This window comes from Mustela erminea, chromosome 5 (genome assembly GCF_009829155.1).
Source record: "Mustela erminea isolate mMusErm1 chromosome 5, mMusErm1.Pri, whole genome shotgun sequence".
NCBI lineage: Eukaryota > Metazoa > Chordata > Mammalia > Carnivora > Mustelidae > Mustela > Mustela erminea.
Window position 1 is genome coordinate 9,547,754 of NC_045618.1, and position 20,926 is coordinate 9,568,679.

Below are 20,926 nucleotides of genomic sequence, written 5' to 3' on the forward strand. Positions count from 1 at the left end.
GACAAAACAGACCTTTATTTTTCCCTCACATAAAAGACTGTAGATAGTCAGTCCAGGGCTGATTTGACATTCTACAAAATCATCATTAGGAACTCAACTTCCCCTTATCTTCTGTGCCATTCCTGAGATGCCCTCATGCTTACTATGTGGTTGTTGGAGCTCCAGCAATCACATTCATATCCCACACCATAGGAATGCCTCTTCCTCATTAAAGAGACTTTCAGGAAGTTTCCTACAACATTTTCACATCTTATTGGCTCACATTTAGTCAGTCATATGCCTACATCTGATTGCATGGTGGGCAGAAAATTAAGTCTTTCATTTAAGATGATGATGTATCCAGGTAAAAAATCTTTGCCACATCATGGAATCACTAACCAGATTTAACACATGATATCACCTTGCTAATTTGGATCCATTTTTTAATGTTTGAAATTAAGAAATGAAGAATCAAAGATATAGGGACGCCTGGGTGGCTTAGTTGGTTAAGGCACTGCCTTCAGTTCAGGTCATGATCCCAGGGTCCTGGGATCGAGTCCCGCATCATGCTCCTTGTCCAGCAGGGAGCCTGCTTCTCTCTCTGCCTCTGCCTGCCACTCTGCCTGCTTGTGCTCTCTCTATGACAAATAAATAAATACAATCTTTAAAAAGATCTTTAAAAAAAAGAATCAAAGATATAGATGGATTCTACTTTCACTGAGGATGTGGAAAGCTAGAAGCGTCACTCCTATTTAACAAGAAAATCCAGATAAACTACAAAATCATAAGCTTTTCTTGAACCCATTACAGAATTGAGGCCGGAGGGTGAAGTACACTGATATCCAAGGAAAGACAGTCGTCTCCAAGGAGAGACAGGAGATAAGCACGAAGCTTCCCTTTGGCAGAACCTGGGAGGAAGAAACACTGGTACCATTCTAGTCAAGAAGAAGTCAACTAAAATTTTTGATGAATTTCTAAAGGCTGAGTGTGAGTTACTGTGACAGTATAGACATCTTGGGGGCCCCGAACACAAGGGAAGTTCACACTCATTAGGAGGTGCTTCACATGGGCCTCTATTGCATGCTTACAAGGAAACACTGAGGCAAGAAGGGAGACCAGAAAGCACTTATCTAGATGTGTAGACCTCAAGGAGATTCGTCACCACGGCAGGAGTCCTTTCCCCTGAGGAACTAAAGCTGTAAGCTGTTGAAGGAGGAATGTTCACCCACAGAAGCACAGGTGGGACCCACGGTGGCTGGGGGGAAAAAATAAAAGAAAAAAAAATTCATTTTTATCTCAGGGAAAGAGGTAGAAAAGTTCTAAGCAAGAATCCTAGACCAGTATTTTATTTTATTTTTAAAAAGATTTTATTTATTTATTTGTCAGAGAGAGAGAGAGTGAGCACAGGCAAACAGAGTGGCAGAGCAGGGAGCCCGATGCAGGACTCGATCCCAGGACGCTGGGACCATGACCTGAGCCGAAGGCAGCTGCTTAACCAACTGAGTCACCCAGGCATCCCCAGTATTTTAGTGGTCTCCTACTGGTAGGGAAGGGGCAGGATGCTATCTCCAGAAGAAGACCTTCTAAAGGGATAAGACAGAGTTTGGCTGCCATGTGGAGGAAGGACAGGGTCACTAAGGAAGTTCATACCTATGAGACACAGGCACACACGGACTTACAGAACAGCACAGAATTTCCCCTTTACCCCCTTCTCACACCATTCAGGGTAGCAAGCACTGAGAACCAAGAAACAGCAGCCTCCCACTGGGGTGGGGACAAAGGTATGGAAGGAGATCCCCCATGTGGTGCGTTGGAACAAAAATATCAAGAGAAACCCTCTAACATCCAACATCCAGCCCCTCCACTAAGCACATGGTAACCCTAAAGGAATCTGAAGCTAGGGGTGTGCTGGAAGGAACCACAGCAAACACAAAACTCCAACCCTATTCAGTTTCTGACGAGGTCAACGTAACTCTCCACACTAATGACCTGCTGAAAAGAAGGCATGAACCCATTCCCAGCATAAATGTTATCCACCTCGATTGTTACTATTCTGAACACACTGCCCATTCAATTAAAAATTATAGGATATTCACAGAGGAAAAAAGCCCACTGGGAAAGACAAAGAGGAACGAAACCAACCTCAGAGACTATCCAGGTGTTGGAACTCTCAGGGAATTTAAAATAACTATTAAAATAACTATGATTAATGTGTTAAAGGCTCTAGTGGAAAATGTGGATGACATGCATGAACAGATGGGGGATTTCAGCAGGAAGAGGGGAAATATAAGAAAAAGTCAAATGGAGCTGCTAGAAATAAAAAACAAGAAATGGCATCAAGGTATCTTTGTGATTAGTTTTTTTTTTTTTTTAAGATTTTATTTATTTGACAGACAGAGATCACAAGTAGGCAGAGAGGCAGGCAGAGGGGCGGGGGTGGGGTGGAGAGAAGGAGGCTCCCCGCTGAGCAGAGAACACTCCATCCCAGGACCCTGAGATCATGACCTGGGTGGAAGGCAGAGGCTTTAACCCACTGAGCCACCCAGGTGCCTTTGCGATTAGTTTTTTTTTTAATTATAAAGTTAAAATTGGTTTAGCTACTATATACTATCCCATTGGTTTATTTATCCATTCCCCAAATGACGGAAAAATAGGTTTACCTTACAATATTATTAACACTGCTGCAATCAGTACTTTTACATATCTTGTGAACATGTAACTTCCATAATTTGTTCCTCGGCATGTAATTCTGAGTTGAAAATAAGCGATTTTCACTGTTACAAAGTACTGTCAGATTGTTCATCAAGGCAACTGAACTGATTTTACACTTCTGCTAGCAATGAACAACACTTCTTTCTTTTTGACACTTTTGGCATAATTTGGTTCTTAGAGCTTTTTTTTACATAATTTTCAGTTATTAGAACTTCTTGACATAATTTGGCAACAATTAGGATCTAAAATACTAAGTGTTACATCAGTAATAATAGTACTACTACTAATAATAACACTACTAATACTACTACTACTAATAATACTAAGTGTTACACTTAGTATTAGACCCTAATTGTTGCCAAATTATGGGTGTCAATTATGTTTTAATGTTGTTTTAGATTTCATTTCTTCTGAATATCTTTTTTTAAAAAGTTTATTTATTTTAATAATCTCTACAACCAAGATGGGGCTTGAACTCAAAATCTTAAGATCAAGAGTCCCAAGTTCTTCCAACTGACCCTGTCAGGTGCCCCTCCCTTGAACATCCTTTTATATGTTCATTGGATATTTTTGTTTCTTTAAATTCCCTAATCATATTCTTTGTTCATTTTAATGAGATTGTCTTTTAAAAATGTTTGTAATATGTATTTATCTTAGTTGATTAATCTCTGATGATTATATGCTTATTGTGGGTGTCCTTTTATTTTTGTTATGGACCTCTTTTTTTCATCCTGAGGTTTTAATAGTAATTTATAAAATTTAACCTTTATGGGTTTTTTTTGTGTCTTATGAATTACTCTCCGACTGTGGTATCATAAAATTACATTCTCTTATATTTTCTTCCGAAAGTGCTAGAAATACTGTTTTTCACATTTACAATTTGTTTTATGTGAGGTGGGGTTTAATTTATCACTTTCTTCATGACGTCAATTGTCCCAGCAGTATATTCTAAATTGTGTTTTCTTTCCCCAGTGGTTTTCAATGCCACTGCTCTTGAGTTCTAAGTTACCTTTTATATGTGAGTGGGTCTGTTTCCAGGATTCTTATTTTGCCAGAGGTGTCTGGCCTCACACTGTGAGTCAGCTGTGAGAACTGGGTTGTTTTTTTTTTTTAAAGATTTTATTTATTTGACAGAGAGAGATCACAAGTAGGCAGAGAAGCAGGCAGAGAGAGAGAGAGAGAGAGAGAGAGGGAAGCAGGCTCCCTGCTGAGCAGAGAGCCCGATGTGGGACTCGATCCCAGGACCCTGAGATCATGACCTGAGCCGAAGGCAGCGGCTTAACCCACTGAGCCACCCAGGTGCCCCGAGAACTGGGGTTTTGAGGAACTTTTATTCTCAATGAACATACTGAACGTAGGCACAAGAGACCCAGAAAGATCACTTCCCAAACACTTCAGATTGTCCCTCTCACTAAGTACAATGTGCAAGTTACCCCGCTGGAGTTCTAAGTATGACTACGTGATTTGGGGGGAAAAGGTAAAGGGAATGGAGCCTCTCCTATATCATCTCCCTATATCCCTCTCCCTATTTTCCTCTATCTTTATTGGAATTATTGAAATTTTCACTATGGCATAGCTTATCAAAAATTAAATCATGTGATAGAAGAGGCAACATACCTATTTAGCAGAGTAGGAAATGGGTTTAAGGAAATGTAACTTCTTCCTTTGTTTTTTTCTCACGGGGTAATAGAATGGGAGACTAGGAGAAATCTTTGAGATCATTGGTACAGCTCTCCTGTTTTCTAAATGGGTAGAGATGCCTGGGACAGTTCGTGTTTGTACCATTTGTTTCAGAATGATAATCAATGGAAACTTCTTTCATTATCAGAATGTCTTGGTTTGGATAATAAATTTTATGACCACTTTACTGATGAGAACACAGATTCTTAGAAGCTAAAGGATTTTGTTTTAAAACTTGTTTTATTAGTCACAAAGGGATACTGTTGATAACAGATTTCCCTTAACTTTCCCCTAGGAAATACATCTAACTGTAAGTATATTTAACATTTTTTCTCAGTAAGTATGATGTGAATTTGAGATCTTGACTAACATTATGCCTGAGAAACCACTTAATGTTTAATTGGTTTGAAGATGGGACACTTGGGTGGCTCTGTCAGTTAGGCCACTGCCTTTGGTTCAGGTCATGATCCCAGGGTCCTGGGATCGAGTCCCACATCGGGCTCCTTGCTCAGCAGGTAGCCTGCTTCTCTCTCTGCCTCTGCCTGCCTCTCTGTCTACTTGTGCTCTCTCTTTCCTTCTCTCTGATGACTAAATAAATAAAATCTTTAAGATGGTTATGTTTCTTAAAAAAAAAAAAATTGGTTTGAAGACATAAAATCGGGTGACCGAATGGTTGGACAAAGCTAAACTCAACACTATGGGCTAAGTCATTTCCATAAATCACACCGACATTGGAGGTGGTGTCATAGGGACCAAACTTCAACTCCTTTGTTTATTGCTCTTCCTTTATTGGTTTTCCTTTACCTATACTGTAAGGTATGGAAAAATGCTGAACTGAGCTAATATATCCCCCCATCTTCTATTACAAATGTATAGAAATGTGGGATAAGCCATCTATATGCAGTTTATATATGTGTGTAAAGACTTTTTTTAATATGTAGTTTATCCAGCATTTATGTACATACACACAAATGTACATAAATAAAACTACACATATATAATTCATATATCTGAGTACATATAATTCACACAAACACATTTATATTTATATGAGAATAAAGGTTAAAAAAAAAAAAGAATAAAGGTGAAGAATGATTTCATCTGAAGAACCAAAAAAAAATCACTTGACCAGAAAGGAATACGTTGGTAAATCTCACCCCATTAATTAAGATTTTTCTATTTATCCAAAGACAACATTAAGAGAGTGAAAATACATGCTATGGAGTGGAGAAAGATATATGCTGTGCACCTAACTGAAAAATGAATTATATTCAATAGAAAAAGTCAACTAAAGCGTTGAACAGGGACTTTGGTAAAGAGGAAGCCAAGCTCATTCTCTCTCTCTCCCCCCTAACTAGAGGTGAATCTCAGTGATGGGAGATATACACGTTGAGCATGCTATTCTTTTAACTTCTTGAAAATTTGAAAATAAAGCATCAGGAAAAATAAAAACATAGTCAAACTCAAAGAAAAAGTAAGATTCCTCAATGACAAAACTGAAGAGAGAACTCCCAAGGGGAGCAGTAAGTGTTACAGCTCATGTCACAATGACTTAGGGAAGATCAGATTTTGGTGTGAGCCCCAGGAACTCGGGGCTAGGAATTGAACCCCCTGTAGTGACAGGAAGCATGTAACACAAAGAACTAAAAGTTAACCTCCTGCATATAACCAGATTGCATGGAATGGCTGCTTTCTCCAAAAAAGCAGACTAGAAAACTCTCTCTAGTATCTCAAGAAAGCAGTAAGAAAGCTTGTCTCAGCCTGATGTTTTGGGTAAAAAAACAAAAAGCAAAACAACAACAGAAAACTCTTCTGAAAAACTGAAGCCACATTCTTGTGCTGTATATGAATATTGAGTCCAAATATTCCATTAACTACATTATAGATAGACTGGGTTCAGACAGATGAACTCTCTAAAGCATTCAACAGAAGTAGATTTACAATTATGCTAAAGGGATACTTTCTTAAGGGGCATGAGATTTCCAGTAAGTATTAAGTCACAATAAAAAAAATAACAGATCAGGGCGCCTGGGTGGCTCAGCGGGTTAAAGCCTCTGCCTTCGGCTCAGGTCATGATCCCAGGGTGCTGGGGTTGAGCCCCCCATCGGGCTCTCTGTTCAGCAGGGAGCCTGTTTCCCCTCCTTCTCTCTGCCTGCCTCTCTGCCTGCTTGTGAGCTCTGTCTGTCAAATAAATAAATAAAAATCTTAAAAAAAAAAAAAACAAACAGATCATGGGGCACTTGGGTGTCTCAGTTGGAAGCATCTGACTCTTGATTTCAGCTCAGGTCATGATCTCAGGGTCCTGGGATGGAGCCCTGCAGTGGGCTTCACGCTCAGCCAACAGTCTGCTTGAGGATTCTCTTTCCTTCTTTCCCCGTCCCTCCCCCAACTCACACACACTGTTTCTCAAATAAATAAATTAAAAAAACAACAAAAAAAACCCCATAAAAAAACAGTTAATGTGAGGAAACCATCCACACAAAGAAGGGTTAGCACCTTCAGGACTTAAAATTGTATAATAATGTGAGAAAGGTGATAACATAAGAATCCACAAAGCAATCAGACTTTAGAAAAAGAGACCATGGTGGGAGAAGAGGATACTCTAAGAAGAGCAAAAAGATAGATTTGGAAATAAGCAAATTAAACATTTAGCAATTAAAAAAAGTCATTGGAATTAGAAAAAAAAATCTCTGTGGATGGAATAAAGAGCAGGTTACACAGGTCTGATGAAATGATTAGTGACCTGGAAATTTGTTCTGAGGAAATTACCCAGAATGCCACAGACAGATTGTGAGATGGGAAAAATGAAAGACATTTTGTTGGGTGGGGAGTAGAATGACCATGGAATGAGGCAGGCCGACATAAGTCCAACTGAAGTTCCAGAAGGAGAAAAGAGAAAAAACTGGGAAAAGCCATTTTTTTTTTTCATATTTGTGAAGTATGTCTTTTTATTTGTTTTTCCACAATGTTATGTTACTTTGACAAATAAGAGGACACTTGATATGTCACCTTCTGTAGCTGTATTTCCTCTAAAAGTATAATTCTATATTAAGAACTATCATAAGGCTTTGAAATACTTAATTTACCAGGGTTCTTTTTCATTTGCTCCCCTTCATATATGAAGATGATAGCACAGATCAATCATTAGCATTCCCATATGCTTTTTTTTTTTAATTAATTATTTATTTATTTATAAACATGTATTTTTATCCCCAGGGGTACAGGTCTGTGAATCGCCAGGTTTACACACTTCACAGCACTCACCAAAGCACATACCCTCCCCAATGTCCATAACCCCACCCCCCCTTCTCCCAACCCCCCTCCCCCCAGCAACCCTCAGTTTGTTTTGTAAGATTAAGAGTCACTTATGGTTTGTCTCCCTCCCAATCCCATCTTGTTTCATTGATTCTTCTCCTACCCACTTAAGCCCCCATGTTGCATCACCACTTCCTCATATCAGGGAGATCATATGATAGTTGTCTTTCTCTGCTTGACTTATTTCGCTAAGCATGATACGCTCTAGTTCCATCCATGTTGTCGCAAATGGCAAGATTTCATTTGGAAAAGCCATATTTAAAGAAGAGAATGGCTGAGGCACCTGGGTGGCTTAGTCGGTTAAGTGTCTACCTTCAGATGAAGTCATGATCCCAGAGTCCTAGGATCAACTCCTGCATTGGACTCTCTGCTTCATGGGAGCCTGCTTCTCCCTCTGCCTCTCTCTTTCTGTGTCTCCTAAATAAATAAGTAAATAAAATCTTAAAAAAAAAAAAAAAAAGGGAATGGACGAGAATTTTCCAGAAGAAAAGACATGTCTACCTGCATGTGAATGTGAGATTCTTTTTAGTTTCAGCTGGACCAAGAGATTGAGCACAATTCAATAGGTGACAAGTGTGACCCAGATTTAAAAGTTTGTTTCTTGGTCACAAATGCAGGACACTCTAATAGATTGTAGAACTGGTCTGACAATGAGTCAGTAACCCGCTTTTGACCTATAGAGGACATTAAAGATGAAGAGGCTTAGAGAGGGCGTTTTCTTTTCTTTTCTTTTTTCTTTTTTTTATGAACCCAGTATCATTAACTTTATTTATTTTAAAAAATTTTATTTCATTTTTTTCAGTGTTCTAAGATTCATTGTCTATGCACCACACCCAGTGCTCCATGCAATACGTGCCCTCCTTAATACCCAGCACCAGGCTCACTCATCCCTCAACCCCCCTCCCTTCAAGAGAGTTACTGACATGCTATGTTTTCTCGAACATTTGTGGAGGAGCAGGAGAAGGCTTCCCTCTCATCTCCAACCAAGAGAAAGTGACTTCAGTAGTACTGCTTGGCAAGCCTGACACGTGTTTCCTGAACTTGGAGGATCCTAGGAAAGATACATTCCTGAAAAATCTAAAATCAAGAGGCATGGTAGAGCCATTCCTCTCCTGTAGCGGAGTGACAAGTGGCGGCTACATTATTAGGACAGAGCTGCACTTTCATTAAATGTGGGTAAAGATGTCTTCTCTCCAAGCTGGGGAGGGGAAGATATGAATTGGAATACACTTACAGTTTTGAATTCATATTGGACTAGCCCCACAGTATGCAATTCTTAGGTTATGATCGAAGCTTTCATATTGGAATGGGGAAGGAGCTGCAGAGAAAGTCTGAAGGGACTGAAGGAATCAAGTTAGCTTTTTCTTGTATCCTTTTTGGGTCTAGCTTAGTGAACATGGTAGTTAAATATGAAACTTTCAGAGATGACTGGGCTGCTCAGTTGGCTAAACGTCTGCCTTCGGCTCACGTCATGATCCCAGGGTCCTGGGACTGAGTCTCACCTTGGGCTCCCTGCTCAGTGGGGAGCCTGCTTTTCCCTCTGTCCCTCCCCCCTGCTTGTGTGCTCTCTCTCTGTGTCAAATAAATAAAGTCTTAAAAAAAAATGAACCTTCAAATTGTGAAATTACATAGATCACAGTTAATATAAAACCCATTTGTATTTATTGCCCATTTTAGTAATGTCTTGAAGAAAGAGAAAAACCTTCCCCTCTTTGAAATAAAAGAAATTCCAAATGTGATGCTCTGAGAAGGACACATGGTTGATGTGATATGCCCAGGCAAGGATGTAGAACGTGAATCTAATGAAGAAACATTAGAGAAACCCCAAATGAGGAACATTCTATTTAAAAATTGGGGAGGGTTAGGTAATAAAATGGTCAGTGTGAAAGGTGTGTAAAGAGCCTGGAGTCATGAAGGCTAAAGATACATGGCAGCTAGATCAATACCTAAGACTAGTTTGGATTGTGTACTTAGGGGATAGGGAAGATGATGTTACAAAGGATATTACTGGATCAACTGAAGAAGTCAGAATAAGAAGGAAAGATTAAATACAATGTATCATTCTTTTTTTTTTTTAAAGGTTTTATTTATTTGACAGACAGAGATCACAAGTAGGCAGAGAGGCAGGCAGAGAGAGAGGGGGAAGCAGGCTCCCCGCTGAGCAGAGAGCCCAATGCGGGGCTTGATCCCAGGACCCCGAGATCATGACCCGAGCCGAAGGCAGCGGCTTAACCCACTGAGCCACCCAGGTGCCCCTACAATATATCATTCTTAAATTAACTAAAGTTGATAACTATACTGTGGGCTGTGTAAGAGAATGTCTCTAAGGAAATGTAGACTAAAGTATTTAGGGGTAAAAGGTATGAGATGCATGACTTATCTTTAAACGATTTGGAAAAAAATTGTGTGTGGGGGTGGAGAGAACAAATAAAGCAAATGGAGTAACAGGTTAAGAGTGAATTTAGGTAAATGGTACCTGAATATTCTTGTACTACTTTTATTTTGCAAATTTTCTTTAAATTTGAAACTATTTTCAAATATTCAAAAAACAAACACAAACAACAACAGACAAATAAATAAGGAACCAGAGAGACAAAACACATTGCCTGCAGCAGAGATGATGCCAAGGACAACGGAGTTCTTCAGAGCAGCAGTAGAGGACAGAAGCAATAGAATTGCTATTTTCAAACTGTTTAAAGAATGCAACCTTCCGTCTTCAGTGATTTTATCCTAGCTAAACTATCATTCAGGGGTGAGGGTCATTTAAAAATAGTGAAAAAAAATAAAAATACTTAATGGTTTTTAAATTTTTATTTATGAGTCATCTCTACACCCAAATGGGGCTCGAACTCAAGACCCCAAGATCAAGAGTCACAGGTTCCCCTGACTGAGCCAGCCAAGTGCCTTCAAAATATTTAGCTAATGATTAAAACCATTACTCACTGTTTCTTGCTGAAAGAGCCACCAAAGGGTTTGCTTCAAGGAGAAGGAAATAGATTTCAAAAGAAAGGAGGGGGATGCAAGGATACAAAGATGAGCAAAGTGGTTAGTAAATGTGAGTAAATCTAAAACTTTGACTAAAAATTAACTATTGAATGATCGATCACATTTTTATGGTTAAAGATGGGGAACTAAAATTTTAGACAGCAATAACATGAAAGGTGGGAGAGAATGATCCACAGTTAAAACATTTTAATATCCTAACATTTTCCTTATGGCAATGATGCATGTGAATGACTTAAGAAATTAAAAGAAGAGAAACAAAATCTAATTTCTTAGATGGTTAGAGGAAACAGGTAACAAAGACAACAAAGACAATGATACTTCCTTTCCCCTGAAAAAGGGTAGGAAAGGAAAAGTATAAATAGAAAAAAAAACCCCTACAAAATAAGAATGATGGAAATAAATTCAAATATGTTGGTAATCAGAAGAAATGTAAATATTCATGGGTTGGAAAACCACATCGAAGTCAAAACAAACTAACCAGATCTGTGTGTATCAACAGCCGTCTCAGAAGCACTGTACCTGGTATACAAACAAGATTCTAAAGGATACACACTGTTTGGGACCACTTTGTAAAACAGAAAAAGACACAAAACAATGTTACTTATTGTTCATGGATACAAATACACATAGCAGAACAGCCAATGGAGCTTCCAATTTAGTGATTATTTCAGGAGAAGATGGGAGATGGAGGAAAGGGAGGAAGATAACTTATTTGCACTTTTTTCCCCCTTAAAAGAACAATAATTCTGAAGCAGGCATGATAAAAAGTTAGTGTGATATATTTCGGTGGTGGAATGTGGGTGTCTGTTATATTAATTTCTGGACTTCTCTATTTAAAATAATAATGGACTCCCCCGCCCCCACAAAACCTCTATATTTTCTGCTTAGTTCCATTTTCCTAAGGTCATAGGGAAGATACATTTCCTCTCATGGATGTGGGTTTAGGTGAGGATGTGGGTTACTTGTTTCCCACTGAGGGCTCCCCTCCCAACTTCATGCTCTGCCCAGTGGGGCCCCGTGGACTGCAGGACCCAGGCTTCCTCGTCAGCCTGCTTGCAGATTCGGCCAGTGGGAGGCACACAGGGGAGATTGGAGGTTGTGATAAAGAGAGGTCTGGAAATTTCTTCCCCGTCGTCTTCCGGTTTGGGCATCCTGTGGTTATAGCTGCCTCCTTCCTCCATAAGCCCAACTCCACCAAACAGCCTTTCCTCCAGGATTCCTGCTCCCACTGGGCTCTACTGATATTATTTCCTGCTCCTGACTCAACGCGCCCTGGGGGTGGTGACCAATTCTCACCTTTGTTCCTCTCTAGATGCCTTACCATAATACCTTCTTTGTCCCTTTAACTCTGAGAACAGTACCTGCGTTAACATTTTTGTGTTTTAACCACCTGGGATGACACAAGAAGATACCCCGAAAAATCAAAAGTGACTTTTATTTTCTTTTTTCTTTTACATAACTTCTTTGCCGTGGATGAAAACACTGGTAAGGGGACCTCTAAGTCCCAGCCTATCGGCACTATCAGAGCACGATGGAAAGGATTCATGGCTAACTACGTCAGAAGACCTACACAGGCGCCAAAGGTCTTACGATTCCCTGAATGGTATCAGTTGTGTTTTATGATTTCTACTCAATGAATTTTGATGGAGTGCTACTCTGTCCCAAGAATGGTCCCAGGGACTGGGGATACGTTGTCGAACAAGAGGCGGTAGTCTTTGTCCTCAAGGAGCTTCAGTAGACAGGGAAAGGAAGGCAAACCTGGTACCAAGAGACACATTAAATTCTAGGAAGATGGAAGTACTGAGTGGTTGGGGTACCCGGGAGGGTCTCATCCCACCCAGTCTTGTAGCACACGAGATAGCTTCCCAAAGGAAATAACATTTAATCTGAAACCTGACATTTACATACTAGGGAGCCAGATTAAGGAGAACAGCTAGTGGGAAGGAATGAGGTTTAGTTTTTAGTTTTGAGGTATTCTAGGCAGAGAGAAAAACAACTTAGGCAAAGATCAGCAGGGGATAAAAAGCATTTGGGAATTTGAAAGTGTATCTCTTGGATTAATGTATAGATTGCAGGAGAGAGGGAGAGTGTTGAGGCAGGGGAGGAAAGCAGAGCGCAGATCACAAAAAGCCTTATGAGTGAGTTTAAGGATATGCATATTATTAGGAGATCAGTGAGAGCTGTTAAATCTTTTTTAAAGTAGGTGGTATATATATCATAATGATATTTGCATTTAAGAAAGAGTACCCTGAGGATGAATTTGAGATAAATAGAACTAGAGGGAGTTATCTTAGGTCTCTGGAGTAATCTAGACCAGAGACGATGAGCTGGGCTTGAGGCAGTGGGGCTGGACAGAGCGGATGCAGCAGGAAGAATGGCTTGTGCAGGCCACTTGAACCCAACCTGTCACATTCAGGCAATTGGTTTTGCCCTTAATCACAATATGTTATATAACATATATATTATATATATAATATATTTTAAGGTTTATTTATTTTTGTGGGGAGGGGCTAAGGTAGAGTCTTAAGCAGACTGTGTCCTGGGCATGAAGTCTTACAAGCGGCTTGATCTCACTACTCTGAGATCACGACCTGAGCCAAAACCAAGAGTCAGATGTTTACGCGATTGTGCCACCCAGGTGCCCCAGGCAGGGGATATTTTGTATCCATCTCTGTGTCTCCAATACCATGGGAGTGCTCAGGGAATGAATGTTGTTGACTAAGTGGATCTCTGGGACAGGCTATTTTTGGTGCAGTGGTTACCTTCATGACTTCCAGACTCAACTAGGGAAGTTCAATGATGACTGTGAAGTCATTGTCTACAGCTATTTCAGAAGCACAGGAGGGCATGCGTGCTTTAACTTGGTTCACTGTGCATCTTGAAACGCACAGGCTGTTTTTCCCTGACTCCGTTCTCTTGTGCCATCTGCTGGGATGAGCATCTCACGGCATCCCGGAGCAAGATAACCAATGAAGATGAAACTGAAAACTTTGCGGGAGAAACAGCAGACAATCCCTGGGATGGGCGTACAATTTCATTGCAGAGACAAGTGTCGTGCCCCAACTATTGTCCATTTGCTGCTCACCTCGAATGTTTTCCCAAGACAAGTACCCTTTTCTACTGGTTTTCATACAGATGCTCCTTCAGGGTTTGCAACAACCCTAAAATGCCAGCCATTATTATTATCACTGGTGGAATGAAAGCAGAGAAACACAGAGATTTAAATGAAATGCCATCTACAAGCTGCAGACAAGTGGCCGAGTCAGCCCTGAAGCCTGCTTTACTCCTCACTGCACACTTGACTCACAAAACATGTCAAACACAATAGGAGAGAGGTCAAGAGGGGGCAGAGATAAGCTGCTTAGCTGAGGCATGGACAGAGCTGGAGTGGCATGGAGAAGCTGGCAGCTTCTCAGTCTTGTGTGATTCAAATGCTGAGTGTTGGTGTGGGGGTTCCTGGGGGAGGGAACAGCAGGACCAATTCTCCTGCACTGTATGTTCTCCAGTGACGAGTCAAGGCGATGTCTCCAAGAGACACATTTTTCTAGTTCTATGCAAATGGATAGTATTTGCACCAAGATGGTACCTATAACCTTTGGTGGATATTGCCATACAGAATAGATATTGCCGTTTTCGTTGACGTACGTGGTGAAAACAAAGTAACCAGCACACCATACTTCTCTGGTGGAAACCTGTTATTCTTCTATAAATACATACTTGTGTAAATCCACAAATATACTGTTGGTGTTAGAAAAATTCAAACATTCAAGGAAAGTGAAAATTCTCCTCTACTTCCCCCAAAGATACTGCTGTCAGTGGGATGCTTCCAGATCTTTACTACGTGTTCACACACACATGGTTCCTATGGGAATGTGGGATATGGTTTAGTGTTTTGTCCCCCTATAGGAATGATGTCTTGCTGGAATGCCCTGTTCTGGCTTTCCAAGGGGCTCAGCCTCTCCTGACGCATTGGGGTGTGTGGTTGGGTTTGTTCGAGACCCCTCCCGGGATGCCCCACCTAACTGCCTACTGGCAGCCATCCTCTGCCCAGCCCTGGTCCCCCCACATCACGTCTCCAGGCTGGCAGCTCTCTATAGCTCACACCCAGCATTCTTTCTTTTTTATTGTGGTAAGATAGACATCACATAAAACTTTATTATTTTAACCATTTTTAGGCATGTCGTTCAGTGGCAGTGAGGACATTCACGTGGCTGTGTAACTATCAACACAACCGATCTCCAGAACGTTCTCATCTTCCCCAGCTCTGCACCCATGAAACACTAGCTCCCCATTCCCCTTCCTTCAGCCCCTGGCAACCACCTTCTCTATGAATTGGACAACTCCAGGTAGCTCATGTAAATGGAATCATATGGTATTCGTCCTTGTGATTGGTTTATTTGGCTTTGCATAGTGTCCTCAAGGTTTAGCCAAGCGGGAGCCTGTGTCAGAATTCCTTCCTGTTTTAAGGCTGAGTAATATTCTATTGTATGGATAGGCCATATTTTGTTTATCTGTAAGTTCATCCTCTAATGGACATTTGGGTGTTTCCTCTTCTTGGCTATTGGGAATAACGCCGCTATGGGCATGGGTGTGCAAACACCTGTTTGAGTCCCTGCTTTCAGTTCTTGTGGACATTTGCCCAAAAGTGATGCAATAGTTTCCTGAGCACATTTTAGGCTGGTGTTTCCTTCTTCAATTGGATGCCTCCTGCTCTTCAGGTATTTATCATAGTTACATACCCACAGAAGGCAGTTCTCTTTGCTTTCTAGGATAGCAAACTTTTTTCAACACTTATTTTTCAACACTTATTTTTCAACACGTATTTTTCCAGTTCTGAAGATTTTAGGCAGGAGAGGCTATTCTCAAACTCCTGCACTTCAAGACTCATTGAGAAGTCCATGTCGCCCCTCCCCCCACCCTGTAAATCCCCCCTGATCTGTCCTGGGGTGGAGGGGGGGTTACACTGAGCTCCCGTCTCCCTCACCCTGCTTAGTGTTTTCTTGCTAATATTTGTTTATAGCTCCACCTTACAATACTGTGGACTCTGTGAGGGAGAAGACTGTTTCTTTCTAATCTTTAGTTGAGTCTTTGTTTTTGCTTTTGAAGTAAGCTCTACACGCAACATGGGGCTTGAACTCATGAACCTGAGATCAAGAGTCCTGTGTCTACCGACAGAGCCAGCCAGGTGCCCCTGTTTCTTTTTTATCTTTAATCTGCGACACTGTATTGAGTGGTTGGGGTCTCTTTAAACAGTTTTTAAAAAATTAATTAAAAATATCTTTAATAATTACACACAGTTTAAACAATCAAACAACAAACAAAAGGTTTTATAAGCTTTAACTCACTGGCTTCTCATCTTGGTACTAATCTTCAGAAGGAAACAACTCTATTTCAATTTTCAGTTCTCTTGAGTATTAATCTGCTTCTCTAAATAATAATTTTGTACCACGGCACCATCAGTCCTATGGAGTATTTTCTATTGGTTTCTTCTTTGATAGAATTTTGTTTATCTATAAGAGGATTTAGTTCGCCTCTACCATCACCCACCTTTCTGTGCCCCCTGGTTGCAGTCCTTCATCCCTCCCTACCTCTTTGTCCATTGCCATGTGGCTTTGTAGACCCTCCCTGCTCCACGACTCATCCTTTGACTGTGGGCTCAGCCACGCGACACCCTTTGGATAATGGGATGTTCTTAGTCAAGATGCAGTAAGGGATTAGAAAAGTGCTTGCATGGCAGGGTCTGCTCTCTTGTATCTCTGCTGTTACCTGGTGAGCCTGCTGGTCTCTGGAGAAGGATAAGAGATGTGGGGCAAAGCTGTTCTGGTTGACTCATTGGCCCGCAGGGGAAAGCAAAGCCATTTAGCCAGACTGAGCCTGGATCAGGTGAACTCCAGTTCATCTGCAGATGGAGGAGTGAAAATAAATGACTGTTGTATTAAGCTGCTGAGTTTTGGGGGTAATTTGTCACATAGCGATAGCTAACCAATACAAACATGCCCTCTTCCCTGCTGCCTCCCCCTTCTCCAGTTATATCCTCATTTTGGTTCCTCTGCTATTGCAATTTTAACCTGTTTCATTCCATTAATTATTGATGGGATTGCTTCTCTCCGCATATTACCCTAAGTTTATTCTCATTCCTCTTCCCTGGACACTCACCACTTTCTGACTTCTGGCATCCATCAACTATACTTTGGCTTTTACACTGTGAGGTTTACGTTCATTAACAGGTTGTCTTTAACAGAAATTTGGGGCACTTGCTGCTTCCTAAGTCCATCCTTACGTCTCTGTGGGGGAGAATTGGGAAAAGATATTTTATTTTAGTTTTTATTTATTTTTTTTTAGATTTCAATTATTTGTTTGTCAGACAGAGATCGCCAAGTAGGCAGAGAGGCAGGCAGAGAGAGAGAGGGAAGCAGGCTCCCTGCTGAGCAGAGAGCCCGAAGCGGTGCTCGATCCCAGGACCCTGAGGTCATGGCACGAGCCGAAGGCAGAGGCTTAACCCACTGAGCCACCCAGGTGCCCCGGGAAAAGATTATTTTAGAGAAAATCCACAACTTCCTATGAACTAGTTTGGCATGTCTTCCTTCTCTGCAACCGCACGATCCCAGGTTAATACACTTTTAGTCCTGTCAAATCTCCCGGAGACCGAAGTGTGAGAAGAATTAGGAGCAGGGTTGAATGTCAGGATACTTCTTTGCATTGAGTTATGTTGCACTATTAGCGAAGATAATGGAGAATAGAATGTTTCGTGTGTGACATCACTTTTCTGTTGTCACACACATTTGTGCTCCCAGCAGATGGCTAGGTCATATAAATTCAATATAACAATCATACTTTATGAAGCTCTATTTTAATTAATAAGAATAAATTAAACCAAGTTGGGCATCGTGCCCAGGAAATCTGTATGACATAACTGTAAGAACACTGTCCATGGGTCCATTTGATGACTGCTTTTTACCAGTCACAATGAGAAACTGGAGGTGAAAATGGGTAGGTGTTTTGTAAGATTTGGACTGGACATGGTGACGTGAGAAACTGGAAGTCTCAATTTGTGGGAATGCTATCCTTTGTTGAATCTTTCCGATCTTTCTTGACCCCTCTGCACCTAGAGGGGACAGAGAATGTAAGAAGGGACATCTTTCTTCCCTCCCAGGATGCTGGCTTCTTTTTTTGATCTCTGAAATTTTACCACATCTTGGCACAAGTAAATGTGGGTAAGTTCCTTAATTTCTCTTAGTTTCCTCAAATGATGAAAATAAAGGCACACCTAAGTTCTGCTGTGAAGGGTAAATGAGTTGCCAAAGGCAAAGCACCTTACATTCCTGAATCATAGAGGGCACGTAACAAGAAATAGCTGCCTTTGTGATTAATCTAGTCATCAGCTTGATATACACATTTATTTTATTATTTAACTTAAGTAATTCTATTATCCTGTCCTACTTAGAGTGAGAATGTGTTTTTAATTTTCGTGCTATCGTCTTGCCTGTGATATCACCCCGCAGGGGTACTCCATGATTCCTGGCTGCTATCATCTCCAGCAGAGAAAATGGGAAAACCAGCGTCCAGGATTTTGGGCCGCTGTTGCTGGTCCTGCCACACGGTGTCGCTGTGGAAACAGACAACAGAGGGTGCCATCCTCCTGGTCCAAGCCCAGGGATGTTAGGGAAAGCCGCAAGCACCTCTGTAGAACGCAGTGATCTGAGAGCAGCTCCTGTATCTCATTTCAGAATTCTGGAGAGATCAAGTTTAAGTACTTGGATGGAAGCAAACCTGTAGGATCACTGTGCATGCAGAAGACAGCTTCAGCCTTGTACACCCTGCCCATACCTGGGGCTCAGTCTTGTTGCCTTGTTTACTTCTCAGATCTTTGAGTGATGCATCCAGAAGCTCTATGATAGATGGCTTCTTTGCATATAGACCGTTACCACCATGTTCAAGTAATTAGTATCTTCTCCCTGGCAACATTGACTAGCAGGTTCCTGCTACAAAGAGGCCCTTGGAGGAGACCCAGCTGGGACCCAAGTTTGGAACACCCAACCTCCTTTGGGCACAATTCTGCACCGATGAGCTCCTTGGGCCAGCTGCTTCTGTCCACACTCATACAGAGGGAGCCAGAATTAGGAGGCAGACAGTGCTGAAGAAATGCTGGAAGAGTATCAGTTGCTGACTCTTGCCACTAAAGTCAGCTCTCAGGTCTTTAAATGTATCGAGGGCACCCGCCATGGGAAAGACATTCACAAAGAGATTCCCAAGATAAATAGTCTCATCTGGAAAGCCCATTGCTAAACTGCATGTACAATAGGATTCCATTTCCCCTATTTTCCTTTTATACTTCTCTGTTGCCCAAGTTCATTTTGATAAAGTGTAGGCATTACTTTTGCTTGTAGTAGAAATGATGAAGATTAACAAACACACACTATGCTGCTGGCATAGCGGTCATCTTTATAAGGATTGCTTTTGGGGAAATTGGGAAAACTGTGTTATTGAAATAATTTTCAAAGTGATGAACATAAAATAAAATCCATAAGGTCTGTAAGTGTCCAACTCTCAATCTCAGCTCAGTTCTTATCTTGGGATCATGAGTTCAAGCCCTTGGCTGGGATCCACACTGGGCATGGAGCCTACTTAAACTACAACAACAACAAAACCCAGATTCTAGGTAGGAGGAGGAGAAAGATGGCAGAGGATTAGGTGACCTAAATTTCATGGGGTCCCAGGAATTCAGCCAGATAGTTGTCAAGATAGTTGTCTGAACACCTACAAACTCAACAGGAGATGGAAGAGAAGAAAAGCAGCAATTCTAGGAACAGAAAAGCAACTACTGGGGTGCACCGGTGGCTCAGCTGGTTAAGCGACTGCCTTCAGCTCAGGTCATGATCCTGGAGTCCAAGGATCAAGTCCCACATCAGGATCCCTGCTCAGCAGCGAGTCTGCTTCTCCCTCTGACCCTCCCTCTCCTCATGCATTCTCTCTCTCTCAAATAAATAAATAAATAAATAAATAAATAAATAAGATCTTAAAAAAAAAAAAAAAGCAGTCACTTTCTGGAAGGTAGGATGTGTGGAGAAGTGAATCCGAGGCGATACACGGGAAGAGAGACCGCGGGGGGAGGGGCCGGCTCCTGGCAAGCGCCGGAGCAGCAGAGAACAAAACTGGAACTTTTAGAAGTCTGCGCCACTGGGGGACGGGGCTCCAGAGGCTAACTGGAGGGTGGAGCCCTTGCGGGGACAATGTGCTCTCAGGACACTTGGGGTCAGAGAAAGACCCGGGGTGTCTGAGGGTGGCAGAGCTCCCAGGTATGGGAGCAGGGAAGCCGGCTGTAGAGACGAAGAGGGGGCTCTCAGCTCCGGGTTACCTTACACCATGATCTGAGGCACAGTCAGGCCACTGCTCTTCCCGGAGGGACCCCACAAGTGGCAGATCCGGGGAGACTCACCTTCCTTCTCTGGAAGGAGTGGCACAGGATCGCGCGGCAGAAATCTGGATTTGGAGACTCCATGCGCCAGAGACGGAAACGGTCGGTGACAGGCCGGGTGAGCTTGAGCTTGGAGCGCAGCCGGAGACCAGGGAGACGGGAGGGATTGAGTCCTTTTCTCTGAGGCTGCACTAAAGAGCGGGGCCCAGAGCTCTCGGCTCCTCTGGGCGGAGACTGGGCGGCGCCATCTTCATTCCCGTCCTCTGAGCTCTACGGAAAGCGCTCAGGGAATAAAAGCTCCGAGAGCGAAGCAAGCGGATGACTTAGCCCGGCCCCTGGCAAGGGCGGTGCAATTCTGCCTCCAGTAAAGAGATTTGAGAATCCGGCAACAGGCCCCTTCCGCAGATCAGCAAGAACATCCCGCCAAGACGAAGTTCACCGATCAATGAGAACCGAGGAACTTCAGAGGTAGGGAAAAGCAACACCTAGAATTCATGGCTTTTCCCCCATGATTCTTCAGTCTTTCAAAGTTATATTTTTTTAATTTTATTTTTTTCTTATTCTATTTTTTAAAAATTTCCTCTTTCCTATTTTAACCTCTTTTATCAATACCTTTTAAAAATGGATAAGATTAAAGAGCGCTTTAAATTTTCATGTTACAGTCGTATTCTATCCCTTCATTGTATTTATCCTCATTTTTTGTATACATGTAAGTTTTTCTTTCTTGGGTCCAAGAAGAGTTAATAGAAAATCCAAAGATGCTGGCTTTCTTTTTTGCTCAGTTCACTTTTTAAAAATAAGCTTTATTTTTTAGAATGG

At 41.7% G+C, this 20,926-nt stretch overlaps 1 long non-coding RNA gene across 2 annotated transcripts in view; it reads right to left on the minus strand.

Annotated features, from left to right (window-relative positions):
• The window catches only part of LOC116590385, a 38,979-nt gene extending 18,619 nt beyond the window's left edge, over positions 1-20,360 (minus strand). Inside the window, exons 1-3 of one of the 2 annotated variants that reach the window (XR_004285576.1) lie at positions 20,129-20,360; positions 16,849-16,976; positions 16,459-16,591 (exon numbers count right to left, since the gene is read on the minus strand). This is a non-coding gene — a long non-coding RNA (uncharacterized LOC116590385). Of the gene's footprint in view, positions 1-15,989; positions 16,592-16,848; positions 16,977-20,128 lie in introns of those variants that run through there. The other variant, XR_004285575.1, reaches the window with a different exon arrangement.
• Positions 20,361-20,926: the final 566 nt, after the last annotated feature.